Source organism: Mugil cephalus, chromosome 6 (assembly GCF_022458985.1).
Source record: "Mugil cephalus isolate CIBA_MC_2020 chromosome 6, CIBA_Mcephalus_1.1, whole genome shotgun sequence".
NCBI classification, from domain to species: Eukaryota; Metazoa; Chordata; class Actinopteri; order Mugiliformes; family Mugilidae; genus Mugil; species Mugil cephalus.
The window spans coordinates 11914716-11937880 of NC_061775.1; the positions used below are offsets into that span (position 1 = coordinate 11914716).

Genomic DNA, 23165 nt, shown 5'->3' on the forward strand with positions numbered 1-23165 from the left:
AGTTTGAATGCATGTTTATTTAAAAGAGATTGGGATGGATAAGGTCGTCGAACTGCACTGATAACGAGCTCCAAAATTCTTCTAGTCTTGTCTTCGCAACAACATCGTATGCTGTGTGTACGGTGAAACATTTTAAAAGGAAGAGCATTAGTATTGTCAACTTAAAACAACATTATGTGATTGCAGAAATACTAATCTGCACAACCCAACTGGTGGAACAGTGTGTTTATTTTATGTTTATGTTAATTCAGCTCCGCTCCATGAGAGCCTCAGGTATTGTGACATAGGTTGTATAATCGCTTATTACAATTACTGCTGTGACTATGCAGTAGTATGTTTTTTTATTTATTACTTCTTTTTTTTAAGAAGCCATCGCTGTAACAAAGAGCAACTCTGAAGCATCAGCCTTGATGTTTTTCACCGACAACCCAGTCCTAGAGCTCAGGAAGTCGGACTGAATCACAACCAAACTCCTAAGTAATCTGTGGGGACAGGCCACTGTTAAAACGTTGCTTGAAAAATGTTTTCAGTAATTTGACCTTTCTTTCTAACTTTCACATCAGCTGTTGTGCTTCGGTTTCTCTCTGTCAGTTCTGCATTTGTAGCATTGCCAAGAACGAACAAAGGTTTCTGTCCACTCCCATTTGATTCATACATTCATAGCATTAACAGGCTGTGAATTTCCAAACAACTGAAGCCTGTGGACGATTAACATGGCAGAGGTACTTCAGTCCTACATACATGCTTTTGGAAGATGACTCCCTCCTAAACCTGTTAGGAATGTCTCCATGGACGTGTCAGACTGTCCTCACACTTGAAGGCTCATAAGAATGGAACATAGCACATGCCCATAAGAGACAGGTGAAAGAGACGTAATGACGTTTTTAACGTGTTTCTTCAATAAGGTGGGAGGGGTCCATTGAAGTGGTGGTAAGAACTATTTATTATATATTATACTGAATTCATGTGGATGTTACTTGGACATGTACCACCCATCTAGACCAGACCAGGCACCTCCACCCCATGGCAATGACACTCCTTGATGGCAGCAGCCGTCCGCAACAGGATGTCACTAGATCCCAAACTGATCAAGTATCTGTGGGTTGATCCACAGAGGACCCCACCCCTCCCCTCAACCCACAGGACCCAAAGACCCCCACTAACAACATCCTGTTACCACCCTCAGAAGACCCAGGTCCACTCTCCATGAGTCACAGCTGTTTTAGAGGCACAAGGGAGACCTACACAATATTAGGAAGGTGGTCATAATGTTATGTCTGATCTGTGTAGGTCAGATAGTATGTAAGGGATTTACTTTGTTGTAATATTTATAATATATTGTAATTATTTATCTAATAGGACGTGGAAATCCTCTTTACATTCATTATTATTATAATTATTATTATTATTATTATTATTATTATTGCTAGGATTGATATATCCTATATATTTAAGATTTAGGTTAGGTATTTTGTTGTTTAGTCATTTCTTTTTTTCAATGTCCATTTAAATACATACAGCACAAATTCCTGTTAGATTACAATGTAATGGTAATGCACTACTTCTATTGTTTATACGTATAAAATATATGACATATATGGAAGTAAGGAGAGTAGTTCATAGAGATGAGGATGTTTTTAGGTGCTTTTGAACGGCACTAGAGAGGGGGCAGAATGGATGTGGAGTTGTAAACTGTTTCATAGTGTAGGGGCAGTTATACAGAAGGTCCTATCTCCATAGGTTTTCAAAAAAATCAGAAGAAGCTTTTGCTAAAAATTCAAAAAGTAGATTGCTACCCTGTCTGAGCTAAGACTAGAAATTATTTATCCGCAACACCACTCTTTTTCAGTGCCGTTCTCCAAAACACAGCCCACTCAATTCAAAGTTTCTAAAAATGTAAATGATTCAAATATTATAGTATATCTCATTTTTCTTTGACAGAAACTTGTGGCTTTTATGAAAGTACTGAAATAATGCAGTTCTATATAAATTGGACAAACCTATTTTTTTTATGCATGTTTAGGTGAAAATTTGATTCTTAAATAACACATAACTACTTGATTATATATACTTTTTATTTATTCTAGCTGTTACGTAACACTATAGCATAAATGTAACTGTTCTCCATACACGGTATCTAAGTAGAGGTTTACTTAAAAATATCTTTCAGCTGCCGTAAACAAGATGCACTAGGTAACATCTCTCACAGCCGAACAATAACAGTGATTGAAACCAAACTGTGGACGGGCGAACGGAAAGCAAAATGCAAAAACAGAGCAAAGTCCCACAAGGTATAATCCCTATACTGAAGGAACGGTGGATTAGAGGATTTCTGGATTCCTCACAGCCTCTGCCATATGCTGCTGTAGTTACACCTTTCCTTCACGCTCAGTGGAAATCTTTCAGCCCTTCAGAAGGCAAAACCTCTGGAAAGTCCTGAAAAACCCGTCAGGTACAGTTCCTCCGTAAGCTGTTATCAACACAAACATCGGTGAATTAAAACACTTCTCTTTGCCTTCAGTAGACTCTTAAAAAAACTTTACTTGATTTATCATTCCGAGACAGTATACAGGCACATTTTAATCGAGCCTGAGATTTCCAGACCTTTTCATAGCACAGGTATTGAGTTGTTATTTTACTCTTGAACACAGCTTATCCTCTCCTGCTACAATGAGCACTGCACATCTATCCCCTTATTCAAACTTCTATTGAGTTTTGGCTTGGGGACATAATCCCTTCCCCAGCTCGCTCACTGGCAAAGCCACATAGAATCAACTCATCAATAACACTTTGTTTACTGAATACAGATGTCTTTGCTCAAGAATCCCCTTAGCACAGCACAGATGAATGAGTGTAAGCTTACGACAAATTCATCTGAGCTTTTTTAAATACTTGAGCTACCATTTAAGCAATTGCAGCAGACAGAGATTTCACATCACAATTGTATCCGAATCATTTGGACTTGGCCCGTTGAAAGATGTGGAGAGAAAGCCAGGCGCGCTTTGGCCCTTTGTCTTGACTTACAGGTATACGGAGAAAAGGGGGACCACTGTGTTGGCAGACACATCACAGTTTCCTCCAGTCTCTCTATATTCTGCAGCGCTGGACTGCAGGACTACTGATACATAACAATGAGGAGCTTTAGGCCCATTATTTCATCATGTCACACTGAGACACAGTTTCCTCATGTTGTCTTGAAGGTGGGGCTGCAACCATCGGTTATTTTAGCGGTCCCATTGATAATTCCATCAATTCATCACTTTTCAAGCATTTCAGAAGAAATACTGCTGCTTAATTGAAAGAGATAATAGTATAAAAAATAAACAAATAAGAGAAAAAAAGACAGGTCTCTTCATTTTCCATTTCGTGGCATCATTAGAGCATGTAAGTGCCATATTACATATTTTAAAACAAATAAAATATTTAAATAGATAAAATCACATGTGTAAACAGACTGTGCAACAATACAGTGAACTATACACAAAGGGTCATAACTTTATGACCACTTACAGGAGAAGTGAATCACATTGACCATCTTGTGACAGTTCAATGTTCTGCTTATAAACGTTTGGACCTGGCATTCATTCATGTGGATGTTACTCAGACATGTGGCATCCACTTAGACCAGACCAGGCGCCCCCACCCCATAGTAATGACGCTCCTTGATGGCAGCAGCCATCCCCAGCAGGATGCCGCTTGACATAGACAAACACACAAAAACAGTTTAGGAACAATGAAAAAATATGGAAAAACAGCACAAGGTGTTGACCTGGCCACGAACAGAAGGGTCAGGGGTTCGATCCCCCGAGTGTGCCATATGCTGAAATGTCCTTGAGCAAGACAGTGAACCTCCAGTTGCTCCCAGTGCAACTGGCGCTGGTGTGTGAATGTGTGTGTGTGCTTGTGTGAGCGAATGGGTGGACGTGTCTCTGACTGTAAAAGTGCTGTAAGTACCTTTGAGTAAGTAGAAAAGCGCTGTATAAGAGCAAGACCATTACCAAGGGAGACCTGCACAATATTAGGAAGGTGGTCATAATGTTATGGCTGATCTGTGTACATTCCTATATTACCTCACATGAACTGCTCTTTTTGTCTATTGCCCCTTTTCTGATTTTGTCTTTGAACTGCTACACATACATAAATACACATGTGAAGTTTGAAAACACGCTCCCATATTGTTGTAAAGGTCATATGATCAGTAAACACCACATTTACCACAGATAACCCGACCAAACGCACAATCTAGCCTACGACTACATAAACTAGAGTTCTGAAAGCAGCGTTTCCTTGAACAAGGTGATCAGGCCTCACTTTTGTTGTTTCAGGTTGATTATTTTACTAAAACTATTAATATTTTTTCAAGAAAACACTTAAAAGAACATCAATCAATACAACAGCACAGGGCTTCTTTTGTTAATTGGAGCACTTCAATATTTCAAATACGTATGACGTCAAGAACATTTGCTTCATTTGTGGAGTAAACAAAATGATTTGACTATTTAGATTTACATCATGGAGATTTTCAGTGAGGGGTTTTGTCCGGCTCAGTTTGACAAACATGCTCGAGCACAGATGTGTGTTTCCAGTTCAAATGTCACGTTCTGCAAATCCAAAAACTGGACTTCCACAATTCATGTGTGGATCACTTGTTAAGAGAAATACGATGTTTGTCAAACTCCCGAAGAAAAACAAAGTGCTAAAATCCTGCTTGGCCAGAAGCATCTGTGCAGCATGCGCCGGGTTGATTTAAATGCTTTGGGCCTCAGGCTTCATACCCATTTGTTTAGACTCTTAGTTAATCTTTCACTTCCCCACTGCTCACTATGCAGCACGATGACCCTCAGTGGCAACCAAAGAAGATTAATTGGAAAGCAAAGTTAAACTAGTTGTTTTTGGGAGGGTTTATCTTTAATTGACTGATGGCTATTGCTGTTTATTTGTTCCCGCCATTTAAAACTAATCCGAACCCACTCGCTGGTCCATCTTAAAATCCTCCCACGGTATCTATGTCAGCCCTCTTAATCAGCCCGGGGTTGATTTAATCTAATCGGCCCATCTTAAGCACGTCTTATTTACTTGTTTTCTGCTCTTCACTTTCCTTGGAGGTGATCACAGCTCAGCTGTAGATCACCCCGTGTACCAGTTTCTCATGGAGAAATGCGGTAATTGTTTGAGAAAGATCCTTCAAGCTTAATGTGTAAACATCCAGCGTGTTGGCAACCATTAAACACAGCGGTGGAGCTGTGAACAAAGAATACAATGGTTCTATCATATACCAGTTCGATATGCAATTATTTTCCATAGCATTGTTAAGGCGTGCGGCCCCTCCCAGCTGACAGAGCTGCATTGATTCGGTTAAACCGATTCATGCTCACTGTGCCTGCTTTCTAAATATGCACTCGGTTTGCTGTAAACAGGTTCCTGCACTGGACATGAAGCTAACTTATTTACTACTGTCGTCCTGATTTTAATAAATCTGTATGGGCAACATCAAAATAACATCATGGTCTGGTTTTTAATCAGCCATTCAGCCACAACAACATTAAACAGGACAACAGGCAACAAGCAACAAAAAGTACAGTACACAAAGTGACGGTGTAAGTACGCTACATATGGGCTCAGTGAGGTCAGAGCTGTGTGCTGTTCACACTGCGGTTGTACAGTCTGATGGCAGTGGGCACAAAGGATCCGCTGGCTGAATGAGCCCATCAGCCACAGCTCAGCGTGCAGAGGGTGAGAGGGATTGTCCAATATTGCACAGATTTTGTCCTTCACCCTCTTCTCAGCCACTGTTTCTTCGCAGTCCAAGTTCAATCCCACCACCGAGCGGGTTTTCCTCACCAGTTTATTGAGTGTGTTGACCTCACCGGTCTCAATGGCTGTATTTGTAGTATTTTGTGGTTGGTGAGTTTAAACGAAAGCTGACAATTGTACAAGTGCAAGTGCACTTTCAAGAAGTGCAACTACATCGATAGGTTTTACTACCACACATCTGACACGCATACGTACACGAGCCGGAGTATTTCACACGAGCATAGTGTGGTCCTGGATGCAACAAAGTCACTTCTGAATGCTTTGAATGCAGGTGTTTATATGTTTGACTGTGGACAGATGTTGCCAATACCATAGCAACACAACTATCAGAATACTTTGCAGATGTGTACTTGTGAACAAAGTTCACTCGAGTACTCGTCCGTCTGAGCGCGGCATCTGGTGTGATCCCATCGCAAGACGTTCAGCAGAGAAAAACATAACACGCTCATGAGGTCAATGATTTATGTGTTATTTGTAAATGAAATTCATACCTTTTAACGAAACCCTTTAGAAAATGACCGTGCGTTACTGGGATTTCATGACAGTAGGAGTTTTCCACTTCAGGAAGCTTTTTAATTCATTATATCCATCGACAGAAGATTAAATGTTTTTGTGATTGAAAGACTAAATGTACATTTACGTCATAAAATAAGCAGGGCTTCCTCACTCCAAACCCTTCAAGACCAACCCTGACCAATAGTTCTCCATCTTTATTGCCGTGGGTGTTCTCCATCTGTCCACTATATTCCACGTAAGGGCTAGAACATGTAGAAGTTGCCATATGCATTGACGAAACATTATGCAGAAGTGGGTTTACAGCGTTATGCGGTGACCGTTGGCCTAAACCAAAGACCAGAGGAAAGTTCTATTTTAGGGAGGGGGCTTTAAAAAAAAAACAGGAACTAAAATGGTTTGTTTCAGGCCATGGATTAACTATGGGCTGTGCAATGAATAAGGTGAATAAATATGTTTTTGGACTAGGAATCATGCAAAGCTATCTCAGTGGAAAAGCCTTTGACACAAATACATTGGAAAGAGTATAACCAGTCTAGTATGAATACAATTGTGTCAAAGTGCCCCACCACGGCCATGTCTCTTTTATTTTATAGAAGTCAGAAAGACTCCTCTTGTCAAGTGACTGCACTCTCAACCTCATCAACCGAAACTGCCAAATACAACGTCAATGAGGCACACGATCCCACATTAAAAGATGCCACAACACAGTTATCTCAGCTCTCTATTAAGTAGAGTTTATGAATGCAAATCACTTTGAGAGCCATGTTGGCATGTTGGCATGAGAGCTATGCTTGCATGTAAGCAAGGAGTGAAGTATTCAATGGCATCATGTTGCATATAATTTGCTCTGGACCATAAGCTGAGTCCACATCATGTCGGGTTTACACGTGCTGACACAGAATTAGAACTGTCAGTCGCCATAAATATGCAAAAATAAATAAATAAATAAATGTTTTCATAATGATCCACATTCCTGTCCACGTTTTTGAGGAAGCAGGACCTCAAGACCACAGACATCACATTAAAAGGGGCACTGTGGCTCACGATCGTGCCATAACTAGTTCCTCTTTCTGTGATGAACACCAGCAGCAACGACATAGATTTTTGAGTTGATTTGACTCAAAATAGTAAAATAATAAAGTTGAGTACACAACCCCGGTTGCCACAGCCTTGAGTGTCACGTTTGTTGACATTCAATTATTAATAACCGTTGTTGTCAAGAAATCCGGCTACATATCAAATTTTGGTTGTGCCCTTGGCTTGGCATCAAGAGCCAGAACCACACCACGTCTTCAGCACTGTCATTTTTGCGCAGATTATAGTGGCAAATGATGGCACCAATAAATAAATAAATAAATAAATAAAAACTTGATATTTCACTTCTACAAAACCAAAATTTTATTGACACGTGCAAGGGCTCATAGAGCAATTATTAACATGATACTAGTATTGTACACATGCATTGTCCTTGGACAATGTCAGGAAAAGAAGTGCAAAAGAAAACACTGGCAGGAGTCTGGACCATCTGACTATCACAACAAACACAATGAACACAACAAGAGCTCTGAAAGCTAGAAAGCAATCAGTGCACTTATTCAGTTAGCATGCGAGTGCACGACTCCTGCAGGGAAAGGAAATTAGCAAATAAAAAGCACCTCCTATTGCTGTTTTTTGAATTAACAGTTGATTCTCACACATCGTCCTACCTAAAACGTGAATGCAGTTGCTGGTATTTCCTCATTTACCACCGAATGCTTAAACCGCGGTGGAACGGCCACCAGAGCATAGCTGGCAAAGATGGATTTTCGTGAGTCGTGATCGTACAATCTCCTGAGAATCCTCCGCCACGCACTGTAAAACAAAGGCACTAGAGGGCCAGAAATGAAAAAGCTCTGGCACAAAGTAGCACACTACTTTTATAATAACACTGTGTGAGACTAAATAAAAAAGCAAAAAATATTGAAGGCTACCTTTCATACTTGCTTTATTTACGTCATATGAGCATCAAAGGAATCATTTTAGAGAGTAAGCAAAAACCAAAAGAAACATATATTTGGATAAGATTTCATATTTTCAACACTAAATGCATCCCAGAACAGTGATATATGAAATCAGGTTGGAAACACTGAAAAGATAATATACAGAAGCTGTATGAATGAGTTAGGACTTAAATTTTTCTTAAAGATGCTTCCATTGAGTCCATTAACATGCATTCAGTAGGACGGCATTAAATGCATGTCCACTGAATGAGAGGAGATCTCACAATTTCATGCGGAGGAGGCCATAATAAAAAATAATTTTAAAAAATTAAGCGTGTGCCAATCTACATAAAGTAAACCTGTGTGGCTACAGCTCTAGTCAACCCAACAAAGAGTTAAGGATTTTAAATTCTACTGTGCAGCTAAACTGTTCTTGAAATTCAGCTGGCAGCCGGCCTCGCTAGTCATTCGTCGATTTGATGCGTGCTTCAAGAATCTGGCCCAAACAGGCGAACTGTGAGCCAGGAATCCAAACAGTCTGAAAAACCAAGAGCCATCCCTGGCAAGTCAAGTTTACACCATCGCTGTGGACCAGTCATATGAGGTGGTCTCCATCAGCCCACTTCTATCCTGCTACGACACTTTAATCTTCAATAAGAAATTAAACTGAACTCTGCGAGAAGGACATCGTTCTACCTTAAAATGTGTCCTATACTGTGTAAAAAAAAAAACAAACCTTTGTGTAGCTTTGTGGTGGACGATAAAAAGGTGACATATGAAATATCGCAATTGTTACGGGTCGCTAGAGTACTATCTGAACGTCACCTGAATAAACTCCTCAAACTGCAGGTGAGTATATGGTTGCTGACAGATCCTTATCATGTGAGTTTCAAGTGTGCGCCACCCTCAGATGTCCCTAATAAAACCTTAACATCCCCACGGATCCTTACAACTCAAAAGATAACTTGTTGTATGTTTTACGTGGCTACGTGGCATGACCTGGATGACTGACAACCTTCACAGACAAAACAAATGTTTATTGTTTGAGGAAATGACTCAGCTCACTGTCGTTACCATAGAGGCCAACAAGCCTTTACTGTAAATACTTGGTTGTGGAAATAAGCAGAAAATTCTGCTTACACAAGTTGCATTTTATAAAATCTACACCGGTAACACTCATCTGCTCCTGAACCATGGCACTCGACAATCTACACAGTTACAACTGATGCAATTGTAAAGTAGGTGAACAAGACATTTAAAGGATATAAGAAAGTACTTTAAAGTAATTAGTATAGACCTTGAAGAGATCTCGCAGCCATCTTAGTAAAAGATGAAGAGGAAGACGTATATGTTACGGATCACCTATACATATATTCTACCAGCAAACCTGAGCCCATAGTTTCCATGGTAATTTTAAAAAACACAGCCATAGGCTCTTTTGAAGAAAACTTCAATATAAGAAAATATTAAAGGAAATTGCTGTTCAGCAAAGTTCATATTACTCTCAACTTTGCTGTAGAAAATAGCTATACACAAAAAAACTATTTGCAATTACCACTAACATTTTATATAAAATGTTGTTTAAGCTGCAGCCTTCATAATATTCTACATGTCTGGGTTTGCAACAATGTTATTTACTATTAATGTTGATGACAAACTAACACTAAAGGTAGATATCATATAAGGATAGCTCTCCACTCGAGCAGTTCAGCTGACATTACGTTAGGCTACGTTAGCTAAAAGGACTTGATCATGAAGTATGGATGTGTTGTCGTAGCTCACGTACTTGGTCTAGATACTTTTAATAATGGCGAATTAAACTTTTGGCAAAATTTCGTAGACAACTCGTACAAATGTTTGTATCCCCAAACCTCTAAAGTGAACCTTTCCTCAATGTGTTCCACCTTTACTGATCCAAAACAATCAATTCAAAAATTACACAGGTGGAGAAGCAGACAGAAATACTACAGCTGTTGCCGTACCTACGGCAGAAGCATAAAACCCACATGAGAGATTCAATCCGTTTACAAACTGCAAACATTATTACTCGACATAGACCTTCAAAGAAAGTATGGTGCTTTACATGTACTAAAAGCTATGAACTATGAGCTATGGTTTACGTAAGCTTCAGATAACATTATGGTAGATGACTTATGTTAGATAACACGGCGAACTTAGTAACATGCTTTACGTACATGGTGACAGTGGGAAGTCTTCAAATGTTTTTGTCTTCTTTACAGTTAAACGTGCAGTTAATACAGACAGTATTTCTCAATGTTTGTAATAAACCACCTTTGGCCAAATGTACAGATGTGTTCACTACATAACAGCCAATAGCTTCATTTTTTAGTTGGGCTGAGTATCTGTTGAGTTATTTAACCAAACACAACAGAAGAGGACACAACGAACCAACTCCCAAACACTAACCACCATCCAAGAATGAGACAAAAACTGACTAATAGTCTCATTGTTTTGACGCCGTGAAGAAAAGCATCGTTCCTACTGAGATATTCGCACATAGCGGTTATGCAAATTTAATTTTAATACTTATCAATTATTTTATTAGATCAATATTCATTTTGATTGCAGTTTACTTAGCACAGTATCGGAGTTGAAGAACAGCCACACAACAAACAGTGCATTAATAAACATATTTCAGACACCTATCAGATTCTAAAATATGCTCACACTCGGCGCCTATGTGCGCCTCTTTCAGCTCTTTTGTCTGCCCCGTGTCTCCAAGGGCACGCATAAGTGCATTATTACTCGAAGAATAAAGCACTTAATGAAAGCTACAGAAGGGAAGGGAGCTTCTTCGACCACCTGTTCAACAATTTCATATTCAGTGAAGACACGCTCAGGTTCCCGTATGAGCACCTTGCCATCTGTTTTTAAAAATATAGCAAATTTTGGTATTCAGCCACAGCGCATGCTTTGCTAAGCGCAGACACCTTGGAGCTTATTTTAAGCTCATTTTAATGTCTGTCTTTCTAATTTGTGCAACTCCTGTAACAAGATTTGCTGCACACTCTATTATTTTTATATGTTTGACAAAACTCATTCAAAGAGAGTTTAAGTGATCTGAAACATCGCAAAAATAACTTTCATAGCTCCATCCCGACTAAGAGACATCCGCATGACTGAAAACAGATCAATCAATGCATTGCATCTTAAATCAATTATAGCGAGGATCATTAGCGTTATCAGAGCATGCAAACACGTGTTTCATGTGGCTGTTAGAGGAGTTCTCAGCTGCTTATCAGAAATAATAGCAACAAAGATTCAGCTTATCAGGAGATGAAGACAAAGACTCACTGAAGCCTTAACTAATGCACCAAGCTCATGCTTATAAGAATTATTGACAAGGCATCTACAAGCGTAGTTCATTGTTAACATATATTATATTAAATACATTCTTTCTTTTTATTCTTAAATATTTTCATTATAGTAGTTTTGACATCTCCACAAAAAGAAAATTTCAACATATTCTCAGCTTATTGTGTCACTTTGCAGTCCTCTCCGTCTGAGATCCTACATGTCACATATTGCACACACATTTCAGTCACAGCATGACGCCAATTCACTCCGAGCTCTACGTAGATGAAAAGATTACTGTATTTAGACTTCTTTGGGTATCTACAATTTGGGCTAAAAAGTGAAGAAAGTATGTCGGATGGAACGGCTCAAACTATAACCACACAAAGCATCACTCCATGACTATACAGGCTCAATTAAGGGTTTTCTTAAAGGTTTTATTGTTGATCACAGAGCTCCGCATGATCGCTTCATGTCCAAACGTGCAGTCGAACCATGACAGACACAGAGTTTAATATCGGCACTAAATCATCAATCAGTTCCTAGGCGGGGGCGGGGGCGTGGGCGGGGGCGGGGGGCAACTTAGAGCAGGACATTGTTGCAGCTCTGTGATTTAAACTGGATAAAGCTTCTTTATATTAAAGGGGTAACTGTACGCTTTTCCCTCATTATCTATCACATGATTTGTTTTTGTTTCTTTTCATGGCTAATTGAATAAATGAAGGACGCATCATGGGAACAGTCACTGTACATCATTGAGGCAACCTCCTGAACTTTCACTCACCCTTTAACAGGCGAATTCTACACATCTTTACAGCTAATGAGATTCCAGTGCATTGTCTCATCTCATCTCGTCTTTTACAACCACTTGTCCTCACTAGGGTCGCGGGAGGCGCTGGAGCCTGTCCCAGCTGTCATAGTGCAAGAGGCGGGGTACACGCTGGACTGGTCGCCAGTCTATCACAGGGCCACCAATGTATTATATATTTAACAAAAAAACACATATATATGACTATAATTATATAAATTATTAAAATATAAAGACACGTTTTTAGACTTCCTGCGTAGGAAACCATAAAGGCGAGACTAGAGTTTATTTCCATCATTACTTTTGGCAAACACATATAAAGCTCATCCAGGCAGAGTGCATTTTATTTAATCAGAGCTAATTACAGCTAATTTCTACTTCAAAACCACAAAAGATTATTAGTAAGATCACAACAATAATTTGGATCCAACGAAGATCCAGAGAAGAAAAATCTGACTCTGAAAAGTATTTGGCTGTTTAACGTGGCCATAAACTGCACTGATATTCACCTCCCAGACGGTACCTTTTTTTGTAAATTGTGAACATCAGACTGATACAGGAAGGTCAGAACAATACATCAGAGATGAACATTACGTGGATCTTCTGCCTTGTGAATAAATTGAAAATATACAGCACATCGCCACTATTTGAAAACAATAGCTCTTTTGTTGTTGTTATTTTTTTTTTGTGACAGGTGGAATAGAAAACCATACTCCTTCCCAAAAGTCTAGGTCTAGACATACACGTGAGGTGGCCTCAAACTACAACAATTAGTTAGTAAATCTAAATATACATTAACTACATTAACTGATTGTGTTTAGGGAAGGCTGAAACTAAAAACTATTCAGTTCATTCTGTGAATCCAGTGTATTGCAGTGACGTGGGAATGTGGAAGAATTAGGTTGAGTACTCACCTAAATTAGTGATGGTGGGGAATAGATCAGACGCCTGAAAAGAAACACAACAAACATCTCAGAAATATAGCAAATAAAACAGACAATCACTTTGAGAACAATGGACGTGGGCCGGTTCGTGAAACGAAATGGTCCGATCTTGGGTTACAGCGCTGCTTTTCATTCAGCTGTTTACTTTAAGAAAGTTAGCATTAAAGTGCAGCTCTAACTCCTCAACCGAAACACTAACTTTTGACTGCAGGGGATAAATTCAAAAATGATAATTGTGACTGAAATTTCTATTTCTGGTGTTGTGAATGTCCTACATTCTGTTTAGATGCAGGTAAGGGTGGGGGTGGAATGATTTTTGTCTCCAGGGCCCAAAGATGTGTATTTCTCTTGCTGAGGAATGCTTTTGTTCTGATAAATTGACAGTGTCAGATTCCCACATTGCCACAGTGTGGCATATACTATAGGGAGCAGTAGTGGGAACACAGATGCTACACACAATTGGCGTCAGTCAATGTGACAGTTCTTGTTATTTCTTTTCTTCTGGGGGGTGGAGAGGGAGGGGGGGGGGGGGCTATTTTTCTAAATCTGAACTTCCAAGTCGAGGAAGCAGGAAGGAATAGGAATTAATACACCTACATTCCCCTTCTCCCCTTAGAATGGCAAAAATCTCTTTGTACTCATATCATAATTACTGGTGGGCGCCAGTTTGGGATTGTTACCCATGCCTCCTTCACACTTTTTTTTCTTCTTCTTCTTCTTTTTTTTTTTTTTTTTGCAACAATAATACAATGTTTTGAGAACATGCAACTGACAACTAGGTCTTTTCTCAACTTCACTCCAGTTTCTGTACACAGGCTTAATGTTAAGGAACAAACGTTGCTTCGAAGTGGCGCTCCTTCTTCTAGCATATGCTCCCTATTTTAAGTGGTGCTGTTTTCTACAAGCACAGCCAGGCGCAGAGGGAAAGTAACCAGCAGCCGGGGTGCCGGGGACATGATCCTCCAGGGAAATGGTGCTGATGAACACGCTCTATTTTGGCATTTTCAAGTCTGAAACTTGGATTCTGTTCAAAATGCAGCATTAATTACAGAGTCATTTTTTACATGTTTACCTCAAGAACTGGTTTGCTGTCCACTTTTAATTAGGACATTTACGGTTGAGCATCACTCTGTGTTCCACTTTTTCCGGAGGGTCAAGGGGTAAATATTTTTATATTTTATATTATGCTTATTTAAACGTTAAACTGAATGTCAATATTTTATTACGGAATGCAACTGTCAATCATTCGGAGACAAAAAAAACAACATTATTTATATATATAAATATTAAAGTCTGCAGAAATTCCATAAAAAATCCAAAAATATTTTCTCCATTTTTCTTTGTTCCACAGTTCACTAAATTAATAATGATTATCGGTTATCAGTCAAGTGGTCGGCGTTAAAGTCAGTCAAAAGAAAAGGTAGCATTCAAATATCTGGCACATAGTCTTCTGTTGAACAAAGGAAGCTGCACACGAAACTGTTCCCAAAGCAGTGAAAATTTAGCAGCTTTACGCCTTCAGAGTGCTTCAGAGAGTCATGACCTATTTTCTACTGAAGGTGCAAAACAGTGAAAAGTGTCCACTCTCTTATTACACCATCAGCTTCCTCCCCCCAAGTACCACCATCGGGACCCACCAAACTTCTCTTTTTGTCAGTATACATCTACCAAGCATTGTGCTATCTGCCCACGCAAAGTCGAGAAAGTAACAGTGGAACCTTATTAAGTGTTTAGGATATATGCCTCACTTCCTGTTTGCTTGTCTTGCCATCAGCTTTAAGTTGTGCACCGCGGCTGTGTGGTTTGGATACTTTATTTCTAACTTTATTCATCCAGGGTAGATTCAGTCAGGGCTAATATTATTTTTCAGCAACTCCGTGTCTCTCTCTCTCACACACACAAGCACTTTTACATATTCTACATTCCTCCCGACTCAATCTATCATTACCACATCCCGATTTTCTAAAAAATCAGCCGCTAAAATGAAATTACAAAAAAATAAATAAAAATTAAAATGCTGGAAGTATGCATCCGTACCTCTAACAATTTTTGTGACTCTTTCCCTGTAAAGAGGAGGACCTGAAATTTGTGCCCTAAATTTGATTGATGTCACAGTCTCCCAGTTACGAGTCCAAACAAAAAAACAAAGGGGGTTTTTAAGTACGTTCTGTGCTAAGACATCTGGAGAAGTATCCAGCTCAGAAGGAGATGTGAGCCGGAAATCTGGAGCCAGAAATCGTGGAAAACACAAGTCAGATTTACTCCTGACTTCCAGTTGCCAACTGCAGAAAACCCAGTAAATTTAAAGCAAAGCAACACCAGCTATGTACCTGTGAGGCAGCATCTGTGCCACATCTGGCTCTGCAACAAAGACGTTTTCACTTTTAACATTTTGCATTATTTTAACTAAATCTACAGCAACAATTTGCATTAAGTCCTCGTGTAAATGCTAATAACCCTTATGAGACATTTCAAACAACCCCTGGCTTACAGTGTGAATTTTAATAATGACAATAAATGGTTCATGAATTCGCGCTGTAACGACGGCCAGTGGTTCTGAGCCAGGCTGTTTGAAATGTCTCATAAACACATAAAATAACACAAATATCCACTATAATCTGCTTCAGTTAAATTAAACAAGTACTCCAAACCGTTAGTATTAAGAGCATGAGTTTATTTTACCATCACAGATTTGTGTGTCATAAACGTGGAAGCACTGCACTTTCTCTCACTCTGCCCGATAGTGGAGCAAAGCGGAAACGTTTTTATTTCAAGAAAATTACATACTAGTATTATTCCAAAAATCCTACTGAACAAATATTAACAGAATGAATACAACACATGTTTTAAATTTTTATTTAAACTTTTATCTTATGTGTATCCACCATACTTTAGATAAAGTTGCCATGTATTCAGTGAATTATTTGTTGTAAAACTGAAGCTCCTCATCAATTTATATTTGTTCAAATTTCCACAATTCAAACATGCCAAATTATCTCTTAGCACATCTTGTGTGTTTTCATAGACGTAGAGACGGCACTAAATTATTTGGGCACTGACTGGGAACCTACAGGCCTAATGACTCTCACTCCAGACTTGAGACTCATCTTTATTCAGTGTTTTCAAGGCAGATTCAAGAATGTTTATTCATACTTAACAATATCCTTGGAAAGCGTAAGAGTACACACTTCATCTCTCTACGGATGATGCCTCTTGTATTTCTGAGTCACATCACTGCTTATCCAAGCCAGAGGTTTCCAACCTGAGGGGAGTGGATGTAGGGGGGTACAGAGCACATGCGGCGACATGGGCAGGGGTAGAAAAGCTGTTATATGTATGTCGCCCTGACGTCTTCTCTTTCTGTAGGAAGCGCTGCAGCAGCCGTCGCAGTAACACACATTATGTATGATGATTATGTAGCCAATTAAGTTTTACTTTGAAACCCTCCGCGCCTGAGTGAACTCTTTCTCTGACTCATATCCAAGTCAAATCTGAACAAATATGACGCACGTATTGTACTGAAGTCATTCACAACACGTGTCCGTTCTGAAGACGATGACGATGATGATGATAATCGACCACCACAATCTCACCTGGACTTTGTCGGTTAGGTGTCTCAGAAATGTTCAGGCTGGATGGTTAAATAGTTAAATAAAAGGAGGCAATTTCACTCAATGCCAAATCCATTATGATAACTTAGGTTAAAGTATTTTCAGTCTCGTCAACCGAGGAAAAAAGACAATGAGCTAAATACTCAAATTATCAAAGCCATTAAATGTTCAGATGGAGTAATTTGCTATCAAACACAACTGATCATCCAAGTACATTAAACCATTAACAGAATTCTAAAGACCCACAATCTGTCAAAAAATGTAATTTAGGTCCTGAAAAGAGCTTTATTCATTAGGTTGTGATGGACGGGATTAAAAGAGACAAAAAAAAAAAAAAAAAAACAAGTGCATCACACACTTGTTCTAACCTTCATCTTCATGCTGCACAGTTCTACCATTTTTAAAGGACATATGTAACGTGTTTGAACACACTCCGTGCCTTTATTTTACAACAGCTGACCCAAACCTTCTTGTCATACAGATTGGATGCTGGGTCCATTTCCTCCGTGGACACACGCTTCCTAAGTGCTCCTGCATCAGACAGCTTGATTGGGCCTTAATGTTTACAGCCTGACAGGCAAACCAAACCAATGAAAAATACATATCTCTGTAAACACCTTGGCCTTTTCCCTGGGCTTTATGGTGTATTTATAACCATTTCTTTATAGCACTACAGGAAGTGAAGGGCATGGTCAGATTAAATTAGTGAATGTTACCTTTTTCTGAACTAGGCACAGCTAAGTACCACTGGGTTTAAAGGAATAAGCCTGAGGGCAGACGAATGAGTGCAGGGAATACCCGAGACAGGAAACAACTGGCTGATGTGCTGTGTGCCGGACCTGCTAACCATACATGAGACAGTCACATAGCGCTGAGTTAAGACGATACAGCAGAGGGACTGACAAAGGCCCAGTTTGGATTACTGATTAAACCTCTTGCTAGCGGAAATAAAAACATGTTTCATGAGGGGGATATTTTTTTCAAGAATCCTCACGTGCTAACTTTCATCTCCAAACGTGTAGAATCTCATACAGGAAAATTACTCATCCTGTTAAAATGATTTTTATTCTGATATTGCATAACGGTCACAACAATCCGTGCGATTTAAGTGTCCCGAATAATCCCCTCTCTTCAGCTCCAGACACATTCAGACAATCCCTCTAAGTTGTGTTTTCTATTACTTTCCCACAGTCTGTCATTCTACACCTGCCCACAGGTTGCCTCCACTGAGTTTCACTTGAGCCCAGCCGGTGTAGTGTTGCCTTCATGTGTCGTGTGCCTGCTGATTTTGAAGCTCGCCGATCAGGTCTGAACACTGATCACAATAAACATATACGGGTCAATAAAGGACACAATAAAAGGAGTTCCTGATAAACCATCAGAGCTGTCCCACTGTGAACTTTATGACTTTCGTGATGCAGCCTTAATCCTCTAAGTGACATCTGTGAGGGTTCAGCGTTCATACTGGATATAAGAACTGGTTCTTATAAGGTCAACGCGAATGCATCCATAGGTTCTATCTCAATATAACAAGTCATGGTTTATTTATAACTTTGCTTGAGAACGTGTTTGTCCATGCTACAGAGAGACTAGTATCCATACCACAGAGAGTCTGTAGTACACTCTGTGGTCCTGTCAAAAACACTCCAATCTGAAGAGGCGTCCAACGGTGCAGCAGTAAACATCAGGATCTGTGATGGAAGCTATGCTACACTTTAACTGTCAGTACTTAAAATACTTTGGCACAGCTGTGCTTCAAACATGCCGACACACTCACAAAGACAAGGCCAACATGTCAACGTCTACCAGCTACTATACTTACCACGTCGTATATTACATTACATTTCAAACATTTGTTAATTAGCACTGCACGATAAAGGCTTAGGGTGACATTTTTACACGTTATTAACCAGAATTAATTTAAAGTAATTAGTTAATGATCACTCAAATATATGTTGAGACATATGACATAAAAACAAACTAAAACTAAAGCAAACAGAAAAATTTTGAACTTCTGCAACAGAGTAGTAAATAATAACTGTACTGTCTCCACCATCCAGCAACACGAGTTCAATAGACGAGTTGCGTGTACCATAAAGGCAACACACTGGAGAAAGAAATTGTATTGTGGCAAACAATCACTGTGGTCTTAAAATGAAATGAACTGAAAACATATCTTACAAAAACTGTTCATCACACATGTATAGATCCCGTATAAGCTGTGAATATGTGAAGAAATGCCCAAAGTTTCACTCTTTGGGACAAAAAAAAAACGCAATTCCTGAACGGTGGCGAAACAAATCTAGGGTTTTGGTTTGTACGGTTCATCTTAATTTGATGCTTATTAAATAAGTGAAAGTTCGGTCAATGGAGAGAGTTAATAGATCATTGCTTCAAATGTACTGAATCTGTTCGATTATCACCACGGGTGACCTGACACCAGACACAAAAGGTACCTCTCGCCCTCAAGTTGAACCTGCCAGACTGCAAATTAAAAAAGCAAGCGGGAGCTTAAACAGAAAACGTCACAAACAGAGGAAAGGCTGTGATTTAGCGCTGGGAGAGGCTAAACTGTGCTACTTGATCCGCAATGCACGCAGCCATATATACAATTGGATAATACATTAACGAAACAGATTCTGGGGCAAGTCACTAAGACCCAGACGGTAACATCTGACCTGTATTATATCAGACATGAGAACAGCAGAGTAAATCCAAATATGGACGGACAAAGAAGCTTTTCTCTTTATGTTGTGACAGACCAACAGTTCGTGGAAGTCCCCTTCACCTCTTCCCATATACTTGTAATAGCATTAACAATGCTTTGAAGTCGGAGTCTTACTGCATTAGTGTTTATCAGCGCTGCAAACAAATGGTTTGTATTTAGTCGAGCCATGGCATTTTATTTTTCTATGACTGCTTCAATAAATTGCCTGGAATTCAATTCATTACTGACAATTTACAGAAACACTGAACATTTTGAAAAACGTTACCATCAAATGGGCTTTGATAAACACGTTTAAATGTTTAGTGACAGTTTTCCCTTTTTAAAGTGTCATTTCTCATAAAAACACGTGCATGGTGACAGCAGTATGGTTAGACAGGGTTATGATTAATTGACATTCAGTTACAGTTACGGTTCAGTTATAGTCTAATGTGGTAACAGGCCAGTTGGATTGTGTTATGGGGCAAGATTCAACTGATACAGAGAAAGATATTAGATAGTCCTGAAGCCAATCAGACCTACGGTATTTTGTTGTCAACAAAATCAACTGTACGGTGCTCAGATAATGGCAGTGTTCCTGTTACTCTTCGGTGCATCCCAGCACAAAGCCCTCCCAAACAATCTGATTGCCCCGGCTCTGTTTGAACTGTTTTGCCTGGCAAAGGATGCACAATATTTTTGCTCTGATGACATGGTCCTTGTGAACGATTACGTGAGCAACAAATTCTTGTAGTCAAGAGACATAATAGACTAAACCCTGGTCCCAGATCAATCGTATTTTGCCATGTTTCACTATATGGAAGGGCATCATCAGGAAGGAGGTAGTAGGAAAGAACAGTTGTATAGTCGGCTACTGGGTGTTTCGTGGTGCACCAGCATGTTGTCAAAGATAAGTTGGTTGATGACTGGCATCCTCGTGGCATTTTAAGCCCTGACACTGTTTTCCTGTTCAGCTGTAATGGTGCGGATATTGTGGTGAACCATTTTTGTGTGCGTGCCTGTGTCGGGCTGCTGCCATCAAGGAGTGTCATTGCTAAGGGATGGGGGTGTCTGGTCTGGTCTGGTCTGGTCTGGCCTGGTCTAGATGGGAGGTACAGGTCTAAGAACACACACACGAATGCCAGGTCCAAAGTCCAAATCACCAGATGGTGAATGACGCCCTGTTAGGGGTCATAATGTTATGCCTGATCAGTGTACATAAACAGTCAGTCTTTCACATCAGTCCAATCAGTTGTTGGGACCAGAATGCCCACTTATGCAACAGTGCATTTGTTTCTTGCTGGTCTAGTAGCTTTTAGTCGTGGAGTCCCACACTAAACACTTTGACTCAACTGCCACCAATAATTTAAAGCCTCGCATTTCTCTCAGAATATCCGTCAAAGCAAATACGACCTCAATTATTTACACATGCTTCTTGGCTGATAGAGCTCCCTTTGTCTCCCGTAATCAGCTCGGCTTGGAAACAGCTTGGAAACCGCATTCCCAAAAGATATGGCCTGAGTTCAACGTACATCCATTCCTGAAAAGAGGATACCACATTAACATGTATGAGCCCCAAATCAAGAGCTGAAATCAGAAGGTGCGTGCATTTGCTTAATCCCTTAATGTCATAGACGGATACCACAAAATGGCCTCACCAATCACAAATAACCCGTCACGCCTCTGTTTTGCATACACACCCAGCTTATCGCAGAAACATATAATTGTAGGTTTGATGTATGGGTTGTACCGAGGGGAGTGTGAGGTTATGTGAAGACTCAGTCCCAGGTGTAACCGTGCCAGAGCAGAGACAGTGACTTCCAGCCAAGAGAATGATTTGGGTCAGTAGGTAATTGCATTCCTGGGCCACGGGGGACTTGTTGGCAATTAATCCTGCCAATGAGCCACTTGAAATATGCACAGGAGAGTCATAAATGCAGATCTGTTAACGTAGCTCTTTCAAAGAGTGATAGGGTGTAATTTCTGCTGCTGACACCACAGTCACAGTTTCAATGACACACAAGACTGAATTTTCGTTGTGTCTGATGAAGTAGAAAATCAGAACGCTTGCCAGTCAATTAAGCATTACCTGAACTTCTAAAACACTGGCGCAGAGCTTTAAAATACCACAGATCTCATGCACTCAAACATACGGCTCTAACCGACCCCTTCGGCACTTTTTATCCATACAAGCATCCCATGACTGATGTACCTTCCTGCCTCTAAATCATGATCCAGACAAACCCCAGATAGATTAAAATATGATCACACTGACAGGAAAATAAAACACGCTTTGAAGAGTCATTTGTATTCTGCTTTCAAACTGTTATATATGATATTTGATCAACTTTATCATGTTCAAAATAAAGAAAAATAAGAAAAAAAATAATAATTCATCACCTATGGACTAAGAAAAAGAAGATTAAAGTTTAGTCAGAACCTAACTTAAGGAGCTTCAGGTAAGTGGATCCTATTAAATGCTATTTACACCATAAAAATGATAATGTGTGATTGGGTTCCCTACATGTTGCGGGTATTCAGATTGTCATCCTAATCTGATTTATGTCTTGGCACATCATTAATATCTCTATGTTTTGCCCACAACATGCTTCAGTAATTTGACAGTCTTGAAAGTCTGGCATCTGTCACTGCACGCCGAGCAAGTGTATCAGTCACTTTGCGTAAAGTGTCCTATTAGCCTCAAGCTTTCGGTCTAATCTGAGATTAATCATTTAGTGGCATCTGATCCTAAATGATAGGGACGCAGAGAAAATGCCAGTTCTGACACACAATCACTCCACTGTGTGGAGCCGCTACTGTTGTGACTATGTTTAAGATTACTGACGTACACTGGTATTAAGGAGACGTGGAGAGAAAATTTCAACCGTGTGAAAAAAGGTGGGATTTTTTTCTTTCGTTTTACCGTTTCAACAGAGTGTAACAAAAAGTTCTCGTTTTGGTTTCATGGCTGTGGTTGGTGCATCCCAAAAAGTCCCTGGTGTTCCACAAACTGTGTTATTAAGTGAAAAAGTTAACTTTACAAAAAGCTAAACAAGAAAGCATGCAATAAAAATGCAAGAGAGACAAATCTGATACTTTTTGGTTAATTGATTGGGTGCTGCAACACAGGCTACTGGAGCAGAAAGAGATACCCACAAAAATACCCCAACAAAATCTCGGCAGATCATCACTCAGCAATAAGAGCACGTGAACAAACAAACATCCACTCATATCTGACTGACTTTGAACAGAGTGGGAGCATCTTCTTCTCATTGATTTCATGAGGTTTTCTTATTGGCAAAAAAAAAAAAAAAAAGAGAGAAAACATCTGAAAATAGTCTACAGAAGATTTTGTTCATAAAGAATTGAAAAACTTACAAATTGAGAAAAAAAAAATAACTTGAATTTGAGAGCTCTTAACACAACACATGGCCACAGGGCTCAGGAGCAGACTGAAGTTCACTGGCAACCACA

General features: G+C 39.6%; 1 protein-coding gene across 6 annotated transcripts in view; it reads right to left on the minus strand.

Moving 5' to 3' along the window:
• Nucleotides 1-23165, minus strand: part of LOC125008969 (LIM domain containing preferred translocation partner in lipoma) — a 145548-nt gene that overhangs the window by 107661 nt on the left and 14722 nt on the right. For 4 of the 6 annotated variants that reach the window (XM_047586401.1, XM_047586404.1, XM_047586402.1 and 1 more), the window contains one exon: nt 13347-13380. The exons of the other annotated variants lie outside the window; for them this stretch is intronic. The gene's annotated coding sequence lies outside the window, so the exon portion shown is untranslated. The remainder of the gene's footprint in view (nt 1-13346; nt 13381-23165) is intronic. 6 annotated transcript variants of the gene reach the window in all.